Raw genomic sequence first — 20,700 nt, 5'->3', positions numbered from 1 at the left:
GTATTCAAAATTAATCTGTCCTGGAGTCTACAGAAATTAAAAATTCAGAAATGTCCTCTGAGGAAAAATGATTGAGAATTCAAGGATGGGGTTATGGCACCACCTCCACCTGTCAGGTTAATATGCCAGAATCAAAGAGGTTCTTTTTAAGAATTACATGTGAGTCAAGATTACTAATTATTTTATTAGACTAGGTTTTACGTTTTAATAGAAGCATGTTTAAAGCTTTTGTCAGTTATTCAGTTATCTTTTGTAAAATATAGAATGATGTTGCTCATGACTGAAGAAAAAGAAAACAGTGAAAAACTATTAAAAAAAAACAGACTTCTCTCGAGAAAAAGATACTTTGAGGAAAAAGTAGACCATTTTAAAATATATTTTTACATCTACACTGATCTTGTCCAAAAGCAAAGAATATCAAGTTATATTAGGCCATTTTTACACAGTCACATGGAAGCAAAACATAGAAAAATACCTGCCAAGTATAAAGAGTGTAAGTGGATAATCTAAGGAAATACTGGCTTCTATCCTTGTTATTATGTCAAATATAAGAATAAGTATATTTTATAAACTGTGAGGCTTTAAGAGATCATAAAACCAATCATTTTTGACCATGCATCTGTACCTTACCCATTACCTTTTTAAAAGAAAGAATACGTGGTGGAGGTTTTTGAATAGAGATGCTAAATTTTAATACAAGATAAAGCAGTGTCCAAGAGCATCTTCCGGTCTAAGGGTGTTCAGTGTCCCCCTGTTTTCCTGTTAGAACATCCAAGGCCATTTGCTTCCCTAGGCAGCTTTTCAATATCAACACATAGACTCTTTGTGCACTCCACCCAATTTTAAGGGAGCAGAAACACTGGCCTTTTCACTACTGTGGTCCCTGATCTCAACACTGCCGGGCTGATGTTTGGAGCCCAGTGTACGTTTGCTGAGTGATTGAGCATGACTGTAAATTAGGGGCTACTTTCAAGTTTCCATAGAACTGTCTCTGCTTCACTTCAGTCAATGAAAACCTGAAAAGCGACAGGGAAGCCAAGGGCATTAGCAGCGACATAAGTAAACTGCATTCACGATGCCCCTTGAGAAGGTAAAACACACCTGTCTCTCCTTCCTCTGCATCCAGGTCAGCTCTAAGTATGGATGAATTGGCCTAAAATCACCTCTGCATTGAGACCAAAAGCATTAAGATCGCTGGTGTTGCATGAATTCATTTTCAGATTATGTGATTTTCTAGTTTGCTATGACAAAACCCACCTATAACCTACCATTGGCCACCTGCCCAAATAGAAATTAATCTTACTTCCTTTCCACACATCTCAGAACTGTAGGAGCCGGGTTGTCAAATGTGGCTGCCTTCCGTGTAGAGTCCTTTGTTCTCCTTATATTTTTACTTGGACTTAAGAGTTCACACAAATCTGCATGATTAAAAACCACCTTTTCAAATGTTCTGATATGGTGATGACTGTGGATGCCCAGTCTGAACTTGGAGCACGCCCATGAGAGCAGCTGCAAATAGACATGGCGGGCTAAGATTCTTTTTGTTTAATTCCAGCAAAACTGTAGCCGTTTAGTGACTTAGACAGCTTAATGTCATCTGTGCTTTTCTACAAATATTCAGCTTGCCGTTTCTTTATTTCTTGTAACTAACAGATGATATCTGTGTTCAGGAATGACTACCATTTGTATAAGGGTAATGAGAAGTGGGATGTTCCTTGGTTCTTATTCTCTTAATTTCCTTCTTTTCTACTTTAATCATTCCTTCTGCCACCTTTGTAAGAAACATCATCAAGCCATTGAATTATTATTTTAAAAAGTAGTAATGTAATCTTAGATGAAAATGTTTTGAAGAAATCAAAGTGTTTACTATCATTCACTTTTTTGAGATAAAATACAGGGGGAAATGATGTTGCTTAAGATCACTCGCTGCTGGTTATCAATGAATTCAGAATTAGAATATTTTTCTTTCTCATAACACTTTGTATGGTCATCTGTTCAGAATTTCAAAGGCATATTTAGCTGTTTCAGACTCTCTTGGCTTCCCACCCTTTCACATTTTTAATTCAATAAAAGGAGCAGAAGATTTGAGGGACAGTTGTCGTTATTCTGGGGGTAGGACTTTTCTCCACGATACTGTCAGTTTCAGGAAGCAGGAGCCATTCATTCTCAGCTTTGGAAACAAGTCCTAACATCCCGGGACAGGGACAGGTGCGGTGGGGAAGCTGCCAGCAATTTTAGGGAGATATATCAACTGAGGAGGGGGCCTTTCAGGAGCTCCCCACGTCTTTTCTAAAGAACGTTCTGATAACACGCAGGGGTAAGGAGTGGCCATAACACATTTTAGCAGAGGTAAATGAAGGTTTTCAGTACTCAGCTGGACTGGCATCCCCAGGAGCTGGGTATCTATGCTGGGTCACCTGCGTCCATCCAAGTGTGAATCTGTAAAGGCCAGTTAGCTTAGGATAGGAGACAGAGCTGCAGAGGGTCCTCTCTCTGATGTAACGGTTGGTGGCTAAAGGTCTCCTGACACCCGGGCATCTTGTCTGACAATCCAACAAAACACTATGTATAATTTTAAAGAAATCCTCTCACCCTCGGGAGGGCATTTATGGTAATGATACAAAGAAAAGATATGTTAAAGTTGTTCTGAATTTTTAAGACACTCTCTTGCAAATAATCAATGTGGATAAAAAACCTGTACAGCTCAAAGCAAAATGGAAAAAAAAAATTGAGATTTTGTTTGGAATTTAGATTTCACAGAAGGGGTGGGGGGGTCCATAGTTTTCAATTCTTTCCATTTAAAGATGAGTCTACAGTAGACATATGGGTATGTGTGAGTGGCTGAGAAACATGACTCTCAACCTTTGACCTCATGCATCTTGCAGAACCCACACTGTGTGTCCTTCAGCTCATGTGTACAGGAGATGTGAGTGTTCCAGTAGTCAAACATGCATCCAATTCTACAGCTGATTGAAATGCCTTTAATTTTGTGACCCGTGAGCTGAGAGCAAGTGGCCTACAGCATCCACTTTTGTTAAGAGAATCTGCAAACATGCATTTTTCACAGGTTCTTATCTTTAGCTCATATGAGTTTGTGGCATGGTGTCTGCTTGCTGATCCTGGTTCTTCTCACACAAACGTACCCCAGAGGAGCTTTTCTGTGTTGTTTCAATGCTGGTAGATGCTCTGTTCTTAACATTTCGTCATTAGTGATATGGCTTTGCCACTAGTTAAAAACAAGGTTGTAACTGTGCTTCAGGGGGTGGTTGTGATTTGGTGTTTACATCGTGTTTCAGGAGTTTGCTGCAAAGGCAGCGTATTGCACTGCACGACCGGCCCCAGTTTTTCATGTTCCCTAAACCTATCCCTTTACTGTGCGGCTTTCCTCTCTCAGGAGAGGGGCAGAGTATATTTCTGCATCACATGACTCCACTGACCATCTGACTCGATCTGGTAGAAAGAGGGGGAGCTCCAACCAGCCAATTCCAGACCTTGGCTACCTAGGTCCCCGCTGGCTCATAACCATGAGAACATCTCAGACTAGCCCAAGATGCTGGAAAGAGGGGAAGAGACGTGGGCCTGAGCTGTCCCAGAGAGCCACCCATCCACCAGCTGAGCCACCCAACGAACCCAACCAAGATTAGCAGAGAAAAGAGGGTGCTTATTTTTGTGTAGCACTGAGACTTTGTGGCTGTTTGTTCCCACTAGTTGCCCTGCGAGGCAGGTAACAGTGGACTTTTAGATCAGGGAGTCCAGCCTTGTGTCTCTCAGCTCCCCCTTCCTCAGCAGAGCAGCTGTCCTGCACGGCCCTCGCCTTCACTCAGTGGCTCTGGCTGGGGGTGACCGTAAGTGGGTGCCAGGACTCACAGAACAAAGACACACACAAAACAGTGCAGGTATATTTCTTCTGGGGCTTAGCGGATGCTTGCAAAGCAGTGAATGATGGGTTCCCATCATCTGTAATAACTGCACCGAGGTAAACAAAACACAGCGAGGGGAGAGGGAATTTGCATATGTTGGGGAAACAATCCTTCACATTTACTACTCCTGGAGAAACTCACCGAGATTGAAAACTGCTCCCTATTCTGCCTGTCGGCATCGCAGTGAAATGCCACTTATTTAATGAAGCGATTCCGACAGAGCCCAGCTCTGTTCTCTAGAGAAGCTCGTAGGTGTGCCTTTGAAGGTGATCATTTCTTCCCCTGGCCCTTCCCCTGATTTCCTTTCTTTTTTTAAAGATTTTTTTTTTTTGATGTGAACCATTTTTTTAAAGTCTGTATTGAATTTGTTACAATTTTGCTTCTGTTTTATGTTTTGGTTTTATTGGCCGAGAGGCATGTGGGATCTTAGCCTCCTGACCAGGGATTGAACCCACACCCCCTGCAGTGGAAGGCAAAGTCTTAACCACTGGACTGCCAGGGAAGTCCCTCCCCTGATTTCCTTTTGTATCTTTGCAGGTTCAGCACTCTGTAAACGATGATACAGATCAATGTCTCTTTTCAAAGCCTGGTGTAAGGGTTTAGAAAATTGTAGAATAAAAGTGGGGTGATTTCTAAGAGGTGTCTACTTAGATAAACGAACGGTGGCAGGCTGTGGCTTCTCCATTTTGCAACTGTGCTTTCATAGTTTCCTCCCTTTATGTGGAAATATAGGATGGCATCGCTGCTGGGATTCTACACGGGTTGTATATTCCTCTACTGTCAGCTTCAAAATTCCCAAGACTCTGGGCAACTAAACAAGAGTAGCTTGAGTTGACAAAACCTTTTGTCCGTGTTTTCACAAAGTGAACAAAGGAAATATTCTCATGTCCTCTGTGCAAATCTTCTGACTTCTCTGGGCCAGATCTATAAAGTTTATGAATTATTAATGAATATCTCAGTATCGTAGAACTTACTGTGTTCTTAGTACTGTCCTCATATGTTCGTCTTTCTTTCTAACTTTGCCTCTGAGAACCTTACTTGGATAACTTTACACATCTGATTTTCTCCACCTTGTCTGACATAGAACTCAATAATATTTTTTAATTATCCGTAGGCATATTTCCCTGTTTTAACTTTGTTTAGGTATTATTGTAAATTAATTTTATTCCTTCAAAGTATTTCATGCTTAAGAATAATTTTTCAATAGTTCCTAGGTAAATTCTTTGGTGGAGCAAAACAAGGAAATGACTTTCTGGAAAAAAAAACTAATAGTCCATTTCTTTTGGACTCTACCACTTTTAAAAGCAAATTGAGACCCTGGAAGCATTTGGCAACATCAGGAAGGTGCGACACCTACTCTACAGTTTAGAAATAAAACTAATTAATTTGGTAAAATTGTAAAGACAGTCTCTTCTTGAACATGGGGAAAAGTAGTGCTGTTACTCTGACAGTTGTTAATTTTCTTTTCATGGTCCAGCCAGTTACACTTTCAAATAATCCTGCAGGCTGCTATTTCCTGCCTGGGAAAGCCTGGATTCTGACTTAATTTTTTTGAAGGGCAGACAAATTATTCCCCAGATCAGCTAATGGTGGCAGAACATATTTGACAAGCAGCCACCTGATGGGATCAGAGGCTCCAAGCGTGTTTTCAAGTTAAACTTTAAAAACCTCTCTCAGCTGGAACTTTCCCTCCTGCTCAGAGCAGTCTGGCCAACACCACTGGCCACAGGCAGCCCTCTTGACTCAAGTGAATTGAGCTTTTTAATTACTGAGGTAACCCAGCCTTCCAGCTTAATGACCAAGAAAAAGCGTTCGTTTTAGAGCCCTCAGTGGTAATCACTGAGCTTCCAGGAAAAGACAAGCACCTCTGAAAAGATAATTCACCAAAGCATTTTCTGCCTTCTGCCACATAAAACATCATGCTTTCCTCTCAGAGATGGATGGCTGAGATGAAAAATTTGAAAAAAAAAAAGTGTCATGTTAAGATAACACTCAGAGCATGAAGTGGGATTCCTCTTTCTGTTTAAATCTGTTCAGCTTACTACTGAAAATGTGATTTTTTTATTTTAATTTTTTCTCCCCGCAAAGAGAAATGAAATGGCCTTCACTGAGAAAGAGTGATAAACTGATTTACCCATCATTATTGGCTATACATTATCGTCCTTTTCTTCTCATTTAAAGATGAAGAACTATTTTTACTAATGAAAATTCCATTTCTTTCCATTTAAATGAGTAAGTAGTTTCTCAGTATTAACTATGATACTCATTTAGCTGAGTTCCAAATAAAGAATTATAAAAGAAATAAGACATGATTGCAAGTGTAAGCAACCAGTGATTAAAGACATCCTAGAGAAGTATGGCATCTTAAACAAATGCAAGTTTTCGAAGAATATACACTCCAGTAAAAAAAAAAAAAAAGCCAAAACCTTGAAAACGATTATAAGAACGTTTACATGGCGTTTTTGGTCCACATTGGGACTGCTCACAATTGCCAAGAGGCCCAGATCATTTGGTTTTGTAAGTCAGTATCCTTGCAGATTACTGCTTCTCTGCTCCTGATATGCCAGGCTTGATAACACAGAGTTGTCTGCCACACACAATGCACACCCTCTTGAGCTTAACAAAACAGGGACTCCTGGCAGCAGTGAGTATAGTAAATGTTTCATCCAATTTACTCCCTCATTTTTATTTGATTTATTGCCTGAGTGCATTATGTCCACATATTCTGGAGATGCTGCGTGTGTGACCCTAAGTCTGCTTGATGCTTATATATCAATTTCTTTTCACATTGTTAGTTTATCTTTAGTTTATAGTTTATAAATCTCTTTTGCACACATTACCTCGTCTTTCACCTATCCATCAATCCTGGAAGTTAAGGAGAACAAATATGATGCTTAAAATAATCAAGTAATTGATGCAGGAAGAGAAACACATTTATCTGGGTTCATGTAGTTGGTGGTTGAACTCTGAGGATGAGACATTTTAGCCCAAATTAACCCACTGACCACTGGGCATGCTCTACACCCTGACATGGAGCGGCCACATGTAATATCCAATACCTTCAATCCCAACATGGGCAGTCTGCTCTAGTGCAGGTGAGGGTTAGTAAGGACTTGATATCTTGCTTATTTCACAAAGCTGTGACAGGATTTGTGATCACACTGATCTCATCATGACCTCCAGGTCACTTAGACAGTCCCTACATTACATTTGCACTCCTTTGATGCTTTAAGCAATTTGTTCTGACAGAACGTGTTCACATGTAAGTCTGAACAGAACCTTCAAGGTTCTGGACTGTCAAGGGAAGGAAGCAGAGTGATCACAGCATCTTAGAGTGTGAGAGCTTTAGAGTCATCTGTCACATCGGTCTTCCAAAAATAATGCATAAATAAACAACAGGGTCCTACTGTACAGCACAGGGAACTGTATTCAGTATCCTGTGGTAAACCATAATGGCAAAGAATATGAAAAAGAATATATATGCATATTACTGAATCACCTTGCTGTATACCAGACACTAACACAGCATTGTAAATTAACTATACTTCATTAAAAATAAGTAAATAAAAAGAACACATAAATAATATATCATTGTGTGTTTCTTATGTCATACACAAGTAGGAAATGAACATTCATTATTGCATTAGTTTTCAAATATATATTTATTTATATATACAAAACATATACAATACATATATCTTTTTTTAAGGAATTCTATTTTTCAAAAGAAATCTTATGCCAAACCCAATGTTCAAAAAGCATAAAAACTGAGCAGCTCTGGTTAAAACAGAACTGAGGGGGGGATGCTGAAGTGCTATCAGATTGTGGGGTTTTGCTCTTTCTAAAGTGGCTTGGATATTGGGCCCTCCCCTGATTATATCAGAAATCAGAATCAGATAATCTCCATCTCTGAGTTGGGCCCACAATTCCTACCTCCAGTGCAGCTCCCAGGTGATTTTTACACACAAGACTCACACCTCTGTTCCAAAGTCTTTTCTTGGATAGTTCTGAGAAAGGAAAAAAAAAAAGGCTGAAAAACACTAATACAAAACCAATCCATTTCATAAGTAAATAAGCTTTGATCCCCCAGAGAGATCGAATTACTTGTCCACAATCACAGTGTTGGTTAGGGGCCCAGCTGTGATAAGAAGGGAGATTTCTTGCTTTGTGTTCAGTGCCATCACCCTGACCCAGGTGAGAAGAACCTGGCTGTGATAGAGTAAGAAGCAGTGAGAGCCTTAGAAGTAAGTACAGGTTGTCCTTGAGCTTTGCTGCATCAGACCTCATCGTCCTTAGAATGCACAACCTCTAAGAGGATGGATGGATTTGTAGACATTTCTGTTGGATAGAAAATTTTACAATCGCAACTTATGTTCCAAAAAAACTGGGAAGAGATTTCTCTGACAGTGAACATTTAATGGCCTCAGAATTCAACAACACATTAGGAAAAGAAGGCGTGTTTTATTTGAATATTTCAAACAATGGTAAAATCCTAGGAGATCTTTTCACCTGCAATATACTTTACTCAAGTCTTAAGTAATTTAAGAAAAATTGCAAACTACGTTTGCAAAAACTAAGTGGCAGAATTGGTGTTCCACCCCTGGATGTCAACTTTCAGGTCCTGACACGACCATGATTCAAGATTTTAACACGTCCACCTTAATAACCGCTAGAATGAGTGGGAAAAAAGCAATGAATACGTAGTAGATATAAGCAACTCAGTTAATGCACTTTATCTATTTGATGTATATAGACACTGCATTCAAACTGTAGAATACACTTTTCCATGGGCACCTGAAACATTTACCAGAATAGACCGCATGCTGGGCCGTAAAATAAGTCTGAGCATATTTCCAAGGGTTGAAATCCTGTGAAGTGTGTTCACTGACCCCATCAGGATTCATCCAGAAATCACTAAGGGCAGGATAAACAAAAGTGCCTAAGTGTTTGGATATCAAACAAGACTGTGAAATAATCTGTGGATTAGATGGTACCTTCAGTGATAACATGAAAATATTTTGAACTGAATGATAGTGAAAAACAATATTTGGGTCCGATTATCCAGAGGGAGAAGCTGGGCTGCAGAGGAGAAGCAGCAATGGCCTCGACCACTGGGCCCTTGTGCTCTTCATCTCCCAGGCCCCCTGAGGAGGGAGGTAACATTGGGTCTCTTGCTCCCCTGGTGGGAAGATTCCTGGTGGGAATCAGGGCTTCTAAACCTTCCGAGCCCAGAGTTGTAAAGTGCAGAAAGCATGGATTACCAAAATGCGTCTCTAGGAGTTCTGGTATGTGGGTCCACTCTAACCCTCACTTTACTGTCTTGGATGTATGTCGTGCATGGAGCAGTAGCTCATGGGTCGCTGATTTAGGGCACGTCCTACTTCCGTTTGCATGCTGTGTGTCATCTTTGAGTGGGCTTCTCTGTGGTGCTTCCATGGACCTTCCATCACTGTCTCGTCAAGGAGACAGTAGACACCCTGTGAGCCAGAGCTGGGCCAGGACCTCAGTTATTCCCCCGGTTCCATATGCGATGACTCTGTTATGCAGGGATCCTCTCATTCCATTGCTGTCATTGAGCCTAAGAGTGTGACAGCACCTGCTAATGGATCCTCGGCCTGGAGAGAAGTACCCCTAACCCTCCTCCTCTTCAGCATCATAAATGCAGTGGCTACCAGGCTGCACTGGGATGGAATACATAGTGTGCTGGTCAACGGCGGCCCCCGAGTGTGCCCACGTGGTTGCAGGGACCTGGCGGATGTGATTAAGCTAAAGGTCTAGAGATGGAAGATTATCCTGGATTACCCAGATGGGCCCTCAGGCAAACAGAAGGGTCCTCATAGCAGGAGGCAGAGAAGGTGATGAGATGATAGTGGAGGTGCTAAGCCGAGGCTCTGGAGATGCCCAAAGGGGCCAGGAGCCCAGGATGCTGCCCTGGAAGCTGGGAAGTGGACCACAGATGCTCCCCTAGACCCTCCAGAGGGAGCACAGACCTGGATGCTGTGGTTTCAGCCCAGTGAAACTGAATTCTGATTTCTGGTCTCAGAACTGTGGGGTAATAAAGTGTGCTGTTTCAAGCACCAGGTTTGCCGGAATCTGTGACTGCAGCGCCGGGAAGCTACGCACACAACACAGCCGCTGTAGCACACAAACCTCCCAGCCTTCTGGTTCCTTCGTAACTGCTGCTTCTCTTATTGTGGGCAGTCATGGTCCCTACTACTGGAAGAGCTGCTTCAGCAACATGGTGGCATTATCCCCGGGTCCCTGCCACGGGTTAAGTCCTGCATCCTGGGAGATGCTCTTACCCTGAGAAATTCCCTCACCCAGCATGACATGTGCCTCACCTGAACTCGTGCACATGGAATCTGGCCCCATGCCTTTCTCGGCATGGCCGCAGGTGCGCACTGGCTGGTCACTGAGCCCGCCCAGGTCCTCCGGCCAGTTTTGCTCCAGTTTAACTGTGGTCACAGGCCTGGGGGCAGATCTTGAAGATGGTTGGAGAAAGGCCTCTGTCTTTTCTCCAATCAAAAACAGAACCGGAGGCCCCAGGGGGTGATCGGATTCCTGGACAGAAGGAGCCTGAGACCCTGAGTGACAGCAAGTAGCAGCGGGACCCAACCTCCCATGGGGACATTGAGTGTGTTAGAATAAAGCAAACCTTTATCATATTAAGCCTGAGATCAAGGTCTTTTTGCTGTCGTTTTGTTTTGTCTGTTTTGTTTTGTTTGTTGTATACACTAATAAAATCTCTAGCGTGAGGTACACCCTCAGTTGAAGTTTGTTTAATGTATATATAAATAAATGAATATGAGAGTACGTGAGCCATGATTTATGTAAAGAAACACTTAATTGCATTTTTGGTCTTCCTTAGAAAATAATCTGCAGGACTTATATTCACCCTCTGCTCACCTACGTTCATCATCATATATTCTAGAAATTGTAATTCTTTTCAGCACATATAAATGAGCATTTCCAAATTAAAGAGAAAGCATGGCCAACTCGGCAGTGTGCTTTCAGGACAATGTTTGCCAAGCACTCAGCTTAAAAACAGTATGTAATTACACAGTGTTTTTATTATCTCACTAAAAATATTGTTCATCGTAGAGAATCCTGCATTTCCCGATTTCTGAAATTAAAGAAACTGGAGGCTGGTTTCAATGTGATAAGAAAAATCCATGTTCTTCAACATTCTTCTTTGTGTATAATTACCTGCAAAGCTGTAGTATGATCACTTTATCATATTTCTTTTCAACGTTCTGCTAAATCTACGGGGGTATGTGTGTGTGTGCATGCATGTGTGTATATATATACACATATATGTAAACATATACTTTTATTATGATGCTCTAGAAAATAAGATCTTATAAAACAATCATTGTTTGAGAGCTTTGTGATAAAAATACGCCCGTACTGCCAGTGGATCCTAATTCTATGCTGTGGCTTCTTGCCCACAAGGATTTCAGTTGATTTCTCACTGATGCATGAAAAGTTAGTGTTTGTCACAGTAAAGCGTTACTCTGACTTTGGTCAATTTATGCTGTAATGTGCTTGGAACTGCAACTGACTTAGATCTTTAACCATTTCCAAAGGACAGTAGTAAAGCTACATTGTTATTTAAAAATTTAAGGAATTTTATGTCCAATTGAAATGTTTAGGGTAGTTATTTCTCATTTCTCAGAAAACTGCATTATTCATTAAGCAGATACGCATTTCGTCCTTTTTCAGGTGATGATGTTTTAAGGCACATTAGAATATAAATCTGAGCAGAAAGATATAGGGAAAAAACCAGAAATTAAAAGGTAGCCTGTTATGAAATCTATAAATATACCCTTCTCAAGAATAGACTGCACGTAACACTTTGTTATCACGTGCTTCCAGCAATGGGTTTTTTTCCCCCTTTGCAGTGATAAAATCTGTAAAGTCACGTGAATTAAAATACAAATTTCCAAAGTATCCTTTACAGGTGTTTTTGAAAATCAGTGTCATTTTTTATCACTTCATGACAACTAATTCGTATTGCCAACTCTCAGACTAATTTTCATATATTTCTTAGCATGTATTTATATCAGTCTATATGAGTGAGAGGAAAAATTCTCCTTTTTGGGTGAGGTTTAGATTTATTCCTGTTCTCCTAGGTCCTGCAGCTTGGACTGCTGTTTCAAGAGGGTCCGTTCTCATTTCTTTACTGCTGCTCAGATCATGCTACCTCTTCTCAACTGCTGCCTTTTTATAGTCCTCCTCAAACAGAGCCATCCTTTTGATTTAATATCTAGAAGAAGCTCAGTGTTAAACAACAGAATGATAAAATGAATACAATGTTTGGTTACATAAAAACAGGATTGGACAATGTCACAAAAAATAACCTCTTTTTGGTTTTAGAATAATGTTAAAAACCATATTTGGTCCCATTTACCATTGCAACAAAAAGAATAAAATACCTAGGAATAAACCTACCAAAAGAGACAAAAGACCTGTACGCAGAAAACTATAAAACCCTGATTAAAGATACTGAAGATGATAAGAACAGATGGAGAGATAGACCATGTTCTTGGATTGGAAGAATCAACATTGTGAAAATGACTCTACTACCCAAAGCAATCTACAGATTCAATGCAATCCCTATCAAATTACCAATAGCATTTTTCACAGAACTAGAACAAAAAATTGCACAATTTATATGGAAATACAAAAGACCGCGAAGAGCCAAAGCAATCTTGAGAAAGAAAAACGGAGCTGGAGGAATCAGGCTCCCAGACTTCAGACTAGAATACAGAGCTACAGTAATCAAGACAATATGGTACTGGCACAAAAACAGAAACATAGATCAATGGGACAAGATAGAAAGCCCAGAGATAAGCCCACACACATATGGTCACATTTTTGATAAAGGAGGCAAGAATTTAAAAAAGAAAAATACAAAATGGAGACTCGTTCAGAAGTCAGCTGGTTGATACTGACTGAAAGTCCGGTCACTTCCCTGCCACACCCCCACAGTCTAATTCCCTCAATAACACTTGAAGCCCATTCGGGAAAAACCACAGACGTCAAGAGATGCCAGAGACCCTGCGGCATTTCTGGAACTTTGCGCCTTGTGCTTCTGAGGGTTGAACATACTTTAGTATTGTGGCAAATATTGGAGTTTTGATCAGTCAAACTATGTTTGTTTTTCTTTTAACATCTTTATTGGAGTATAATTGTTTTACAATGGTGTGTTAGTTTCTGCTTTATAACAAAGTGAATCAGCTATACATATACATATATCCCCATATCTCCTCCCTCTTGCGTCTCCCTCCCAACCTCCCTATCCCACCCCTCTAGGTGGTCTCAAAGCACCGAGCTGATCTCCCTGTGCTATGTGGCTGCTTCCCACTAGCTACCTATTTTACATTTGGTAGTGTATATATGTCCATGCCACTCTTTCACTTCGTCCCAGCTTACCCTTCCCCATCCCCGTGTCCTCAAGTCCATTCTGTACGTCTGTGTCTTTCTTCCTGTCCTGCCCCTAGGTTCTTCAGAATTATTTTTCTTTTCTTTTAGATTCCATTTATATGTGTCAGCATATGGTAATTATTTTTCTCTTTCTGACTTACTTCATTCTGTATGACAGACTCTAAGTCCACTTCACTACAAGTAATTTCATTTCTTTATATGGCTGAGTAATATTCCATTGTATATATGTGCCACATCTTCTTTATCCATTCATCTATACACGGACACTTAGGTTGCTTCCGTGTCCTGGGTATGGTAAATAGAGCTGCAATGAACATTGTGGTACATGCCTCTTTTTGAATTATGGTTTTCTCAGGGTATATGCCCAGTAGTGGGATTGCTGGGTCATATGGTAGTTCTATTTTTAGTTTTTTAAGGAACCTCCGTACTGTTCTCCATAGTGGCTGTATGAATTTATATTCCCACCAACAGTGCAAGAGTGTTCCCTTTTCTCCACACCCCCTCCAGCATTTACTGTTTGTAGATTTTTTGATGATGGCCATTCTGTCTGGTGTGAGGTGATACCTCAATGTAGTTTCGATTTGCATTTCCCTAGTGATTAGTGATGTTGAGCATCCTTTCATGTATTTCTTTGCAATCTGTATATCTGCTTTGGAGAAATGTCTACTTAAGTCTTCTGCCCATTTTTGGATAGGGTTGTTTGTTTTTTTGATGTTGAGCTGCATGACCTGCTTGTAAATTTTGATGATTAATCCTTTGTCAGTTGCTTCATTTGCAAATATTTTCTCCCATTCTGAGTGTTGTCTTTTCTTCTTGTTAATGGTTTCCTTTGCTGTGCAAAAGCTTTTAAGTTTCATTAGGTCCCATTTGTTTATTTTTGCTTTTATTTCCATTTCTCTAGGAGGTGGGTCAAAAAGGATCTTGCTGTGATTTATGTCAAAAAGTGTTCTGCCTATGTTTTCCTTTAAGAGTTTTATAGTGTCTGGCCTTACATTTAGGTCTTTAATCGATTTTGAGTTTATTTTTGTGTATAGTGTTAGGAAGTGTTCTAATTTGATTCTTTTACATGTAGCTGTCCAGTTTTCCCAGCACCACTTATTGAAGAGGCTGTCTTTTCTCCATTTTATATTCTTGCCTCCTTTATCAAACATAAAGTGACCATATGTGTGTGGGTTTATCTCTGGGCTTTCTATCCTGTTCCATTGATCTATATTTCTGTTTTTGTGCCAGTACCATACTGTCTTGATTACTGTAACTTTATAATATAGTTTGAAGTCCAGGAACCTGATTCCTCCAGCTCCGTTTTCCTTTCTCAAGATTGCTTTGGCTCTTCAGGGTCTTCTGTGTTTCACAAATTGTGAAATGTTTTGTTCTAGTTCTGTGAAAATTGCCATTGGTAGTTTGATAGAGATTGCATTGAATCTGTAGTTTGCTTTGGGTAGTATAGTCATTTTCATAGTGTTGATTCTTCCAATCCAAGAACATGGTATATCTCTCCATCTGTTTGTATCATATTTAATTTCTTTCATCAACGTCTTATAGTGTTATGCATACAGGTCTTTTGTCTCTTTAGGTAGGCTTATTCCTAGGTATTTTATTCTTTTTGTTGCAATGGGAAATGGGAGTGTTTCCTTAATTTCTCCTTCAGATTTTTAATCATTAGTGCATAGTAATGCAAGAGGTTTCCGTGCATTAATCTTGTATCCTGCTACTTTACCAAATGCATTGATTGGCTCTAGTAGTTTTCTGGTCACATCTTTAGGATTCTCTATGTATAGTATCATGTCATCTGCAAACAGTGACAGTTTTACTTCTTTTTCTCCGATTTGGATTCCCTCTATTTCTTTTGCTTCTCTGATTGCTGTGGCTTAAACTTCCAAAATTATTTTGAATAAGAGTGGTGAGAGAGGGCAACCTTGTCTTGTTCCTGATCTTAGAGGAAACAGTTTCAGTTTTTCACCATTGAGAACAATGTTGGCTGTGGGTTTATGATATACGGCCTTAGAGGGCAACCTTGTCTTGTTCCTGATCTTAGAGGAAACAGTTTCAGTTTTTCACCATTGAGAACAATGTTGGCTGTGGGTTTATGATATATGGCCTTCATGTTGAGGTAGGTTCCCTCTATGCCTACTTTCTATAGAGCTTTATAATAAATGGGTGTTGAATATTGTCGAAAGCTTTTTCTGCATCTATTGAGATGATTTTATAGTTTTTCTCCTTCAGTTTGTTAATATGGTTTATCACATTGATTGATTTGCATATATTGAAGAATCCTTTCATTCCTGGGATAAACCCCTCTTGATCATGGTGTATTATCCTTTTAATGTGCTGTTGGATTCTGTTGTTAGTATTTTGTTGAGAATTTTTGCATGTTTGTTCATCAGTGATATTGGCCTGTGGTTTTCTTTGTGACATCTTTTTCTGGTTTTGGTATCAGGGTGATGGTGGCCTCATAGAATGACTTTGAGAGTGTTCCTCCCTCTGCTATATTTTGGAAGAGTTTGAGAAGTATAGGTGTTAGCTCTTCTCTAAATGTTTGATAGAATTCACCTGTGAAACCATCTGGTCCTAGGCTTTTGTTTGTTGGAAGATTTTTAATCACAGTCTCAATTTCAGTGCTTGTGATTGGTCTGTTTATATTTTCTATTTCTTCCTGGTTCAGTCTTGGAAAGTTCCGCTTTTCTAAGAATTTGTCCATTTCTTCCAGCTTGTATGTGTCCCTAGGTCTGAGCTGGGTCTCTTGTAGACAGCATATATATGGGTCTTGTTTTTGTATCCATTTATCCAGTCTGTGTCTTTTGGTTGGAGCATTTAATCCATTTACATTTAAGGTAGTTATTGATGTGTATGTTCATATTACCATTTTCTTTATTGTTGTGGGTTTGTTATTGTAGGTCTTTCCTTCTCTTGTGTTTCCTGCCTAGAGAAGTTCCTTTAGTATTTGTTGTAAAGCTGGTTTGGTGGTGCTGAATTCTCTTAGCTTTTGTGTGTCTGTAAAGGTTTTAATTTCTCTGTCAATCTGAATGAGATCCTTGCTCGGTAGAGTCATCTTGGTTGTAGCGCTCTCCCTTTCATCGCTTTAAATATGTCTTATTTAAAGACTTATTTAAAGCCAGAAGCCACTCCCTTCTGGCTTGCAGAGTTTCTGGTGAAAGATCAGCTGTTAACCTGATGGGGATTCCCTTGTATGTTATTTGTTGCGTATCGTGTGCTGCTTTTAATATTTTTTCTTTGTATTTAAGTTTTGATAGTTTGATTAATATGTTTCTTGGCATGTTTCTCCTTGGATTTATCCTGTATGGGAATCTCTGTCCTTCCTGTACTTGACCGAATATTTCCTTTCCCATATTAGGGAAGTTTTCAACTATAATCTCTTCAAATATTTTCTCAGTCCCTTTCTTTTTCTCTTCTTCTTCTGGGACCCCTATAATTCGAATTTTGGTGTGTTTAATGTTGTCCCAGCAGTCTCTGAGACTGTCCTCAAATCTTTTCATTCTTTTTTCTTTATTGTGCTCTGTGGTAGTTGTTTCCACTATTTTATCTTCCAGGTCACTTATCCGTTCTTCTGCCTCAGTTATTCTGCTATTGATTCCTTCTAGAGAATTTTTAATTTCATTTATTGTATTTTTCATCATTGTTTGTTTGCTCTTTAGTTCTTCTCCCTTCTGTTCTTAAAACCCATTTGTCCTCTGTAAAGAAACCTATTTTTCCCATAGAAGCCATTTCTCCTCCCTTCCTTTTCCCTAATGAGTTAGGTATATAAGCTTTTAACTTTGACCATTAGGAAGCTAGCTCCTTATTTGTTTGGCTCCTGTGTGTATATGAAATATTTTTTTTCTCCTGTTTGTTAACTGTATATGGTCAGTTTAATTTACAGAACCCAGTTACTGAACTTAAGACAGGAGAAGAAACATTTTTCCTCCCCTGCAACATCATTACAGATACAGATGTGGTTAATGGTAAGCAATTTAGTTCAAATAAGTGGCAAGAAGTTCAAAATTTTCCATAAATGTAGTTTAAATAACTGACCAACAATCTGGGGAAAAAAATAAATGGTTTCTTGACTTAGTATACTTAAAAAGTTATAGATGAAATACAGAGTTCAATTTTGAAGAATAGTGCTTACAGTTACTAAAGTAAGATATAGATGAAAACGTCCATAATTTTTGAGAAAGGGCAGCCTTTCTAAATCGTTTGTACAATCATAGATACAGAAGAAAACTTGTGAGATTTGACAAGAAACTGTTACCAGGACAGCTTTAAATAAAATTAGACCATTCCTGACACGATGCATGGTGATCATCTTTCTTCTTCATCTAATTATGTATCAGAAAATATTCCCATGTTAATACTCAAACCCTAAAGCAGCACTTTCCAAGGAGTGTGACTGTGCCTCGATTCCTTTATCCTCTTCCCTTTTCTCAAACATGCATCTTTGTTCATAAGTAGTTCCAAATACATACATACAAAAATAAAAATAAAATACCTCTGGGTTAACAACAAATATGTTCACCCTTTCTCTTCCCCTTCCCTCTAATTCAGAATCTTAGTTTCTTCCCTCAGTATTCTTGTGGGCATTTTGTTCTTTTGGATAAAGTTATCAGTAGATTTTACTTAAGAATACAGATGAGAAATAAGACAGCATGCCCACATAGGGCTTAATTCAAGAATTTAAACACATTTTAATTTAAGAAAACTCAGTAATCATAGTTATTATGTTAAGAAACTAATGGGAAGAAAAGAACTAGATTATTTTTTTGAGAATAGATATGGCATTTATTTTACAAAATAATCCATTCATTAAAAATTGATAACATTACATTTGCAGAGAATCTTGCTGATGTTCTGGACTTCTCTCCCTTAAATTAGTTGCAGAATTAAACAAAACTCTTCAGAGAAATGATGAATTTTTGATATGATGGAGTGTTGGATATTACACCTTTTGATAAGATCCCAATCATGCAGTTGCAAAATGAGGCCAACTAGGTAGTTAAAATTTGGGGTGGGGCCAAAGAAGCCTGCCTCTGCTCTGTATTCAGGCTGTAAAGTCATCACTGCTTTGGGTATTTGTCTCAAAAGTTATAGTTCTGTAACAAAATACAAATTTGAGGTCCAAGCCCTGATGTAAATGGAGCCTCCATGTGGGCAGATGATGCCTCTGTCCCACAGGTTGTTTTCAACAGTTAGAACAGCGCCTGGAGCCTGGGATCCTGTTGGGATACACGTGGAACACATGGATGAGGGCATGGTGAGCTGCCAAGATCTGTGATGCCCACGCTCCAGTGTTAGTGTCTATGACTGTGGTCTCGGGAATTGCCAGGAATTCATAGGTAAAGTTCACAATGACTTAAAAGAGACTTTCCTGTAGGAAAGAGAAGGACGATTATTCTAGACGGAAGCTTAACATACTTTATCTAGACAGGCTTTACCTCTAAAGCTCATGTTGGCCCAAGTCTTTTGTATGAGACTTGCTTCTCAAAGTAAGAGGCACACGGCTGCTCAGATGTGGTTCTCCCCTGCCTTTTAAGAATAATCTTGTATATGTTAGACTTTCAGAGAATAGGGACCTTAAAGAAACAATGACAGGGCTTCCCTGGTGGCACAGTGGTTGAGAATCTGCCTGCCAATGCAGGGGACACGGGTTTGAGCCCTGGTCTGGGAAGATCCCACATGCCGCAGAGCAACTAGGCCCGTGAGCCACAACTACTGAGCCTGTGCATCTGGACCTTGTGCTCCACAACAAGAGAGGCCGCAACAGTGAGAGACCTGTGCACCACGATGAAGAGTGGCCCCCGCTCGCCACAACTAGAGAAAGCCCTCACACAGAAATGAAGACCCAACACAGCCAAAAATAAATAAATAAATAAATTAATTAAAAAAGGAACGATGACAGTGGTTGCTGTCAAAGAGAGGTGGCGAATCTCTCCACATTTCTTTATATAATTGTTATTAAATATGCACCTGTCCTCTGAAATCCTGAAGACATTTCACCGACAGTGACCATAGCTTCTTATTTCAAATATTTAGTAAGAACTACAGAGTTAATAGGACAGCCCTATGGAGTCCATTGCTTTCCTCGCTTTGTGTGCTTGTTTTTCAAGCAGAAAAGAGTCTTTGCTTTCTTAATAGAAGGTAATATGTGAGTATAGGTATAAACTGTTGGTTTCTTTTCATTGGACAAATAAAATCACTGAGTACCATACTAACCTATATTAGGAGCTAGGACTTTAAATAATGAACTACAACTCATTTGAAAATATTCTTAAAAATTCACTAACTGCTTGCTTTCTAACAGACAGTTATGACCAGTAACGTTTGGATTTTTTTTAAGTGAGATATAATTTGCATACGGTAACATTCACCCTTCTTAGGTCATGGTTCCATGAGCTTTGGTAAATGTATTTTGTTGCTGAAGAGTATTCGTACCATTGTATGGATGTGCTAGGGAGCCGAGCTCGCCTGGCAGATGTGAGAGTCTTCAGATTCCAAAGCACTATCTTAAAACTATATTGAATTAAAGAAGACTTTTAGAAAACATCTGTTCTTCGTAAGAAGTCTGAATTAATTATTACTGCCTGGGTCGCTAAGCATCCCCCTTCAGACTTGTAAATGGTGTCAGCGTCCTGTCCTAATGTCCTAAAAATGCCAGGAGAGCACACTGTCCTGTGAGCCATTGAACATGTTGGCATCATTTGCACCTGGTAGGCTAACCTTGAGAACCACATGTGGATACGGTTCAGGTTTGCACATGGAATCTGTAGGTGCAGGAACAAAATATTGTAACTGAAGCTGATGGAACTCAGACTGACTGATAATGTGTATATTTAGAGCATTTAAGGCAAAGGGAATATCACCATAGATCAGGAGGAGAAGGATACTATAATGTCCCACATCCTCGATAATGCAGCTTTCAAGTTTGGTGGAGGCAGGATACGGTATTGACCTTCACTTACTATGCATTCTTGTAGAAAAAAATGACATTTCCTCCTCCCCTTCCCCCGGCCCCAGTTCTAAGGAATCTTCCTATACCGGGTTGGAATGTGCCAGTTTGGGGCAGACTCCAGGAAGACATATCTTTATTTTGGAGGAGGCTGAAATAAGCAGGGAACTAAGACTCGGTTCCCAGGGGAATGCAAGTCCCAGGCTGGCTCAGAGAACATGCATCGTGGGAGAGTAATTGTGTAACAAATGCTTTTCCTCTCTGCGAATCTCAGGATCCTGTCCCTTTCTTTCACCTGCAGAAAATACAAGGCATTTTTTTATCATCTGTTCAAACTGTATGATAAATGTTCTGTGTCCCAGTGGCACTTTCTAACTTCATGATTAATCAAAT

The sequence above is a fragment of the Neophocaena asiaeorientalis genome, unplaced genomic scaffold, assembly GCF_003031525.2.
Source record: "Neophocaena asiaeorientalis asiaeorientalis breed wild unplaced genomic scaffold, Neophocaena_asiaeorientalis_V1.1 scaffold155, whole genome shotgun sequence".
NCBI lineage: Eukaryota > Metazoa > Chordata > Mammalia > Artiodactyla > Phocoenidae > Neophocaena > Neophocaena asiaeorientalis.
This window is presented reverse-complemented; position numbering follows the sequence as displayed.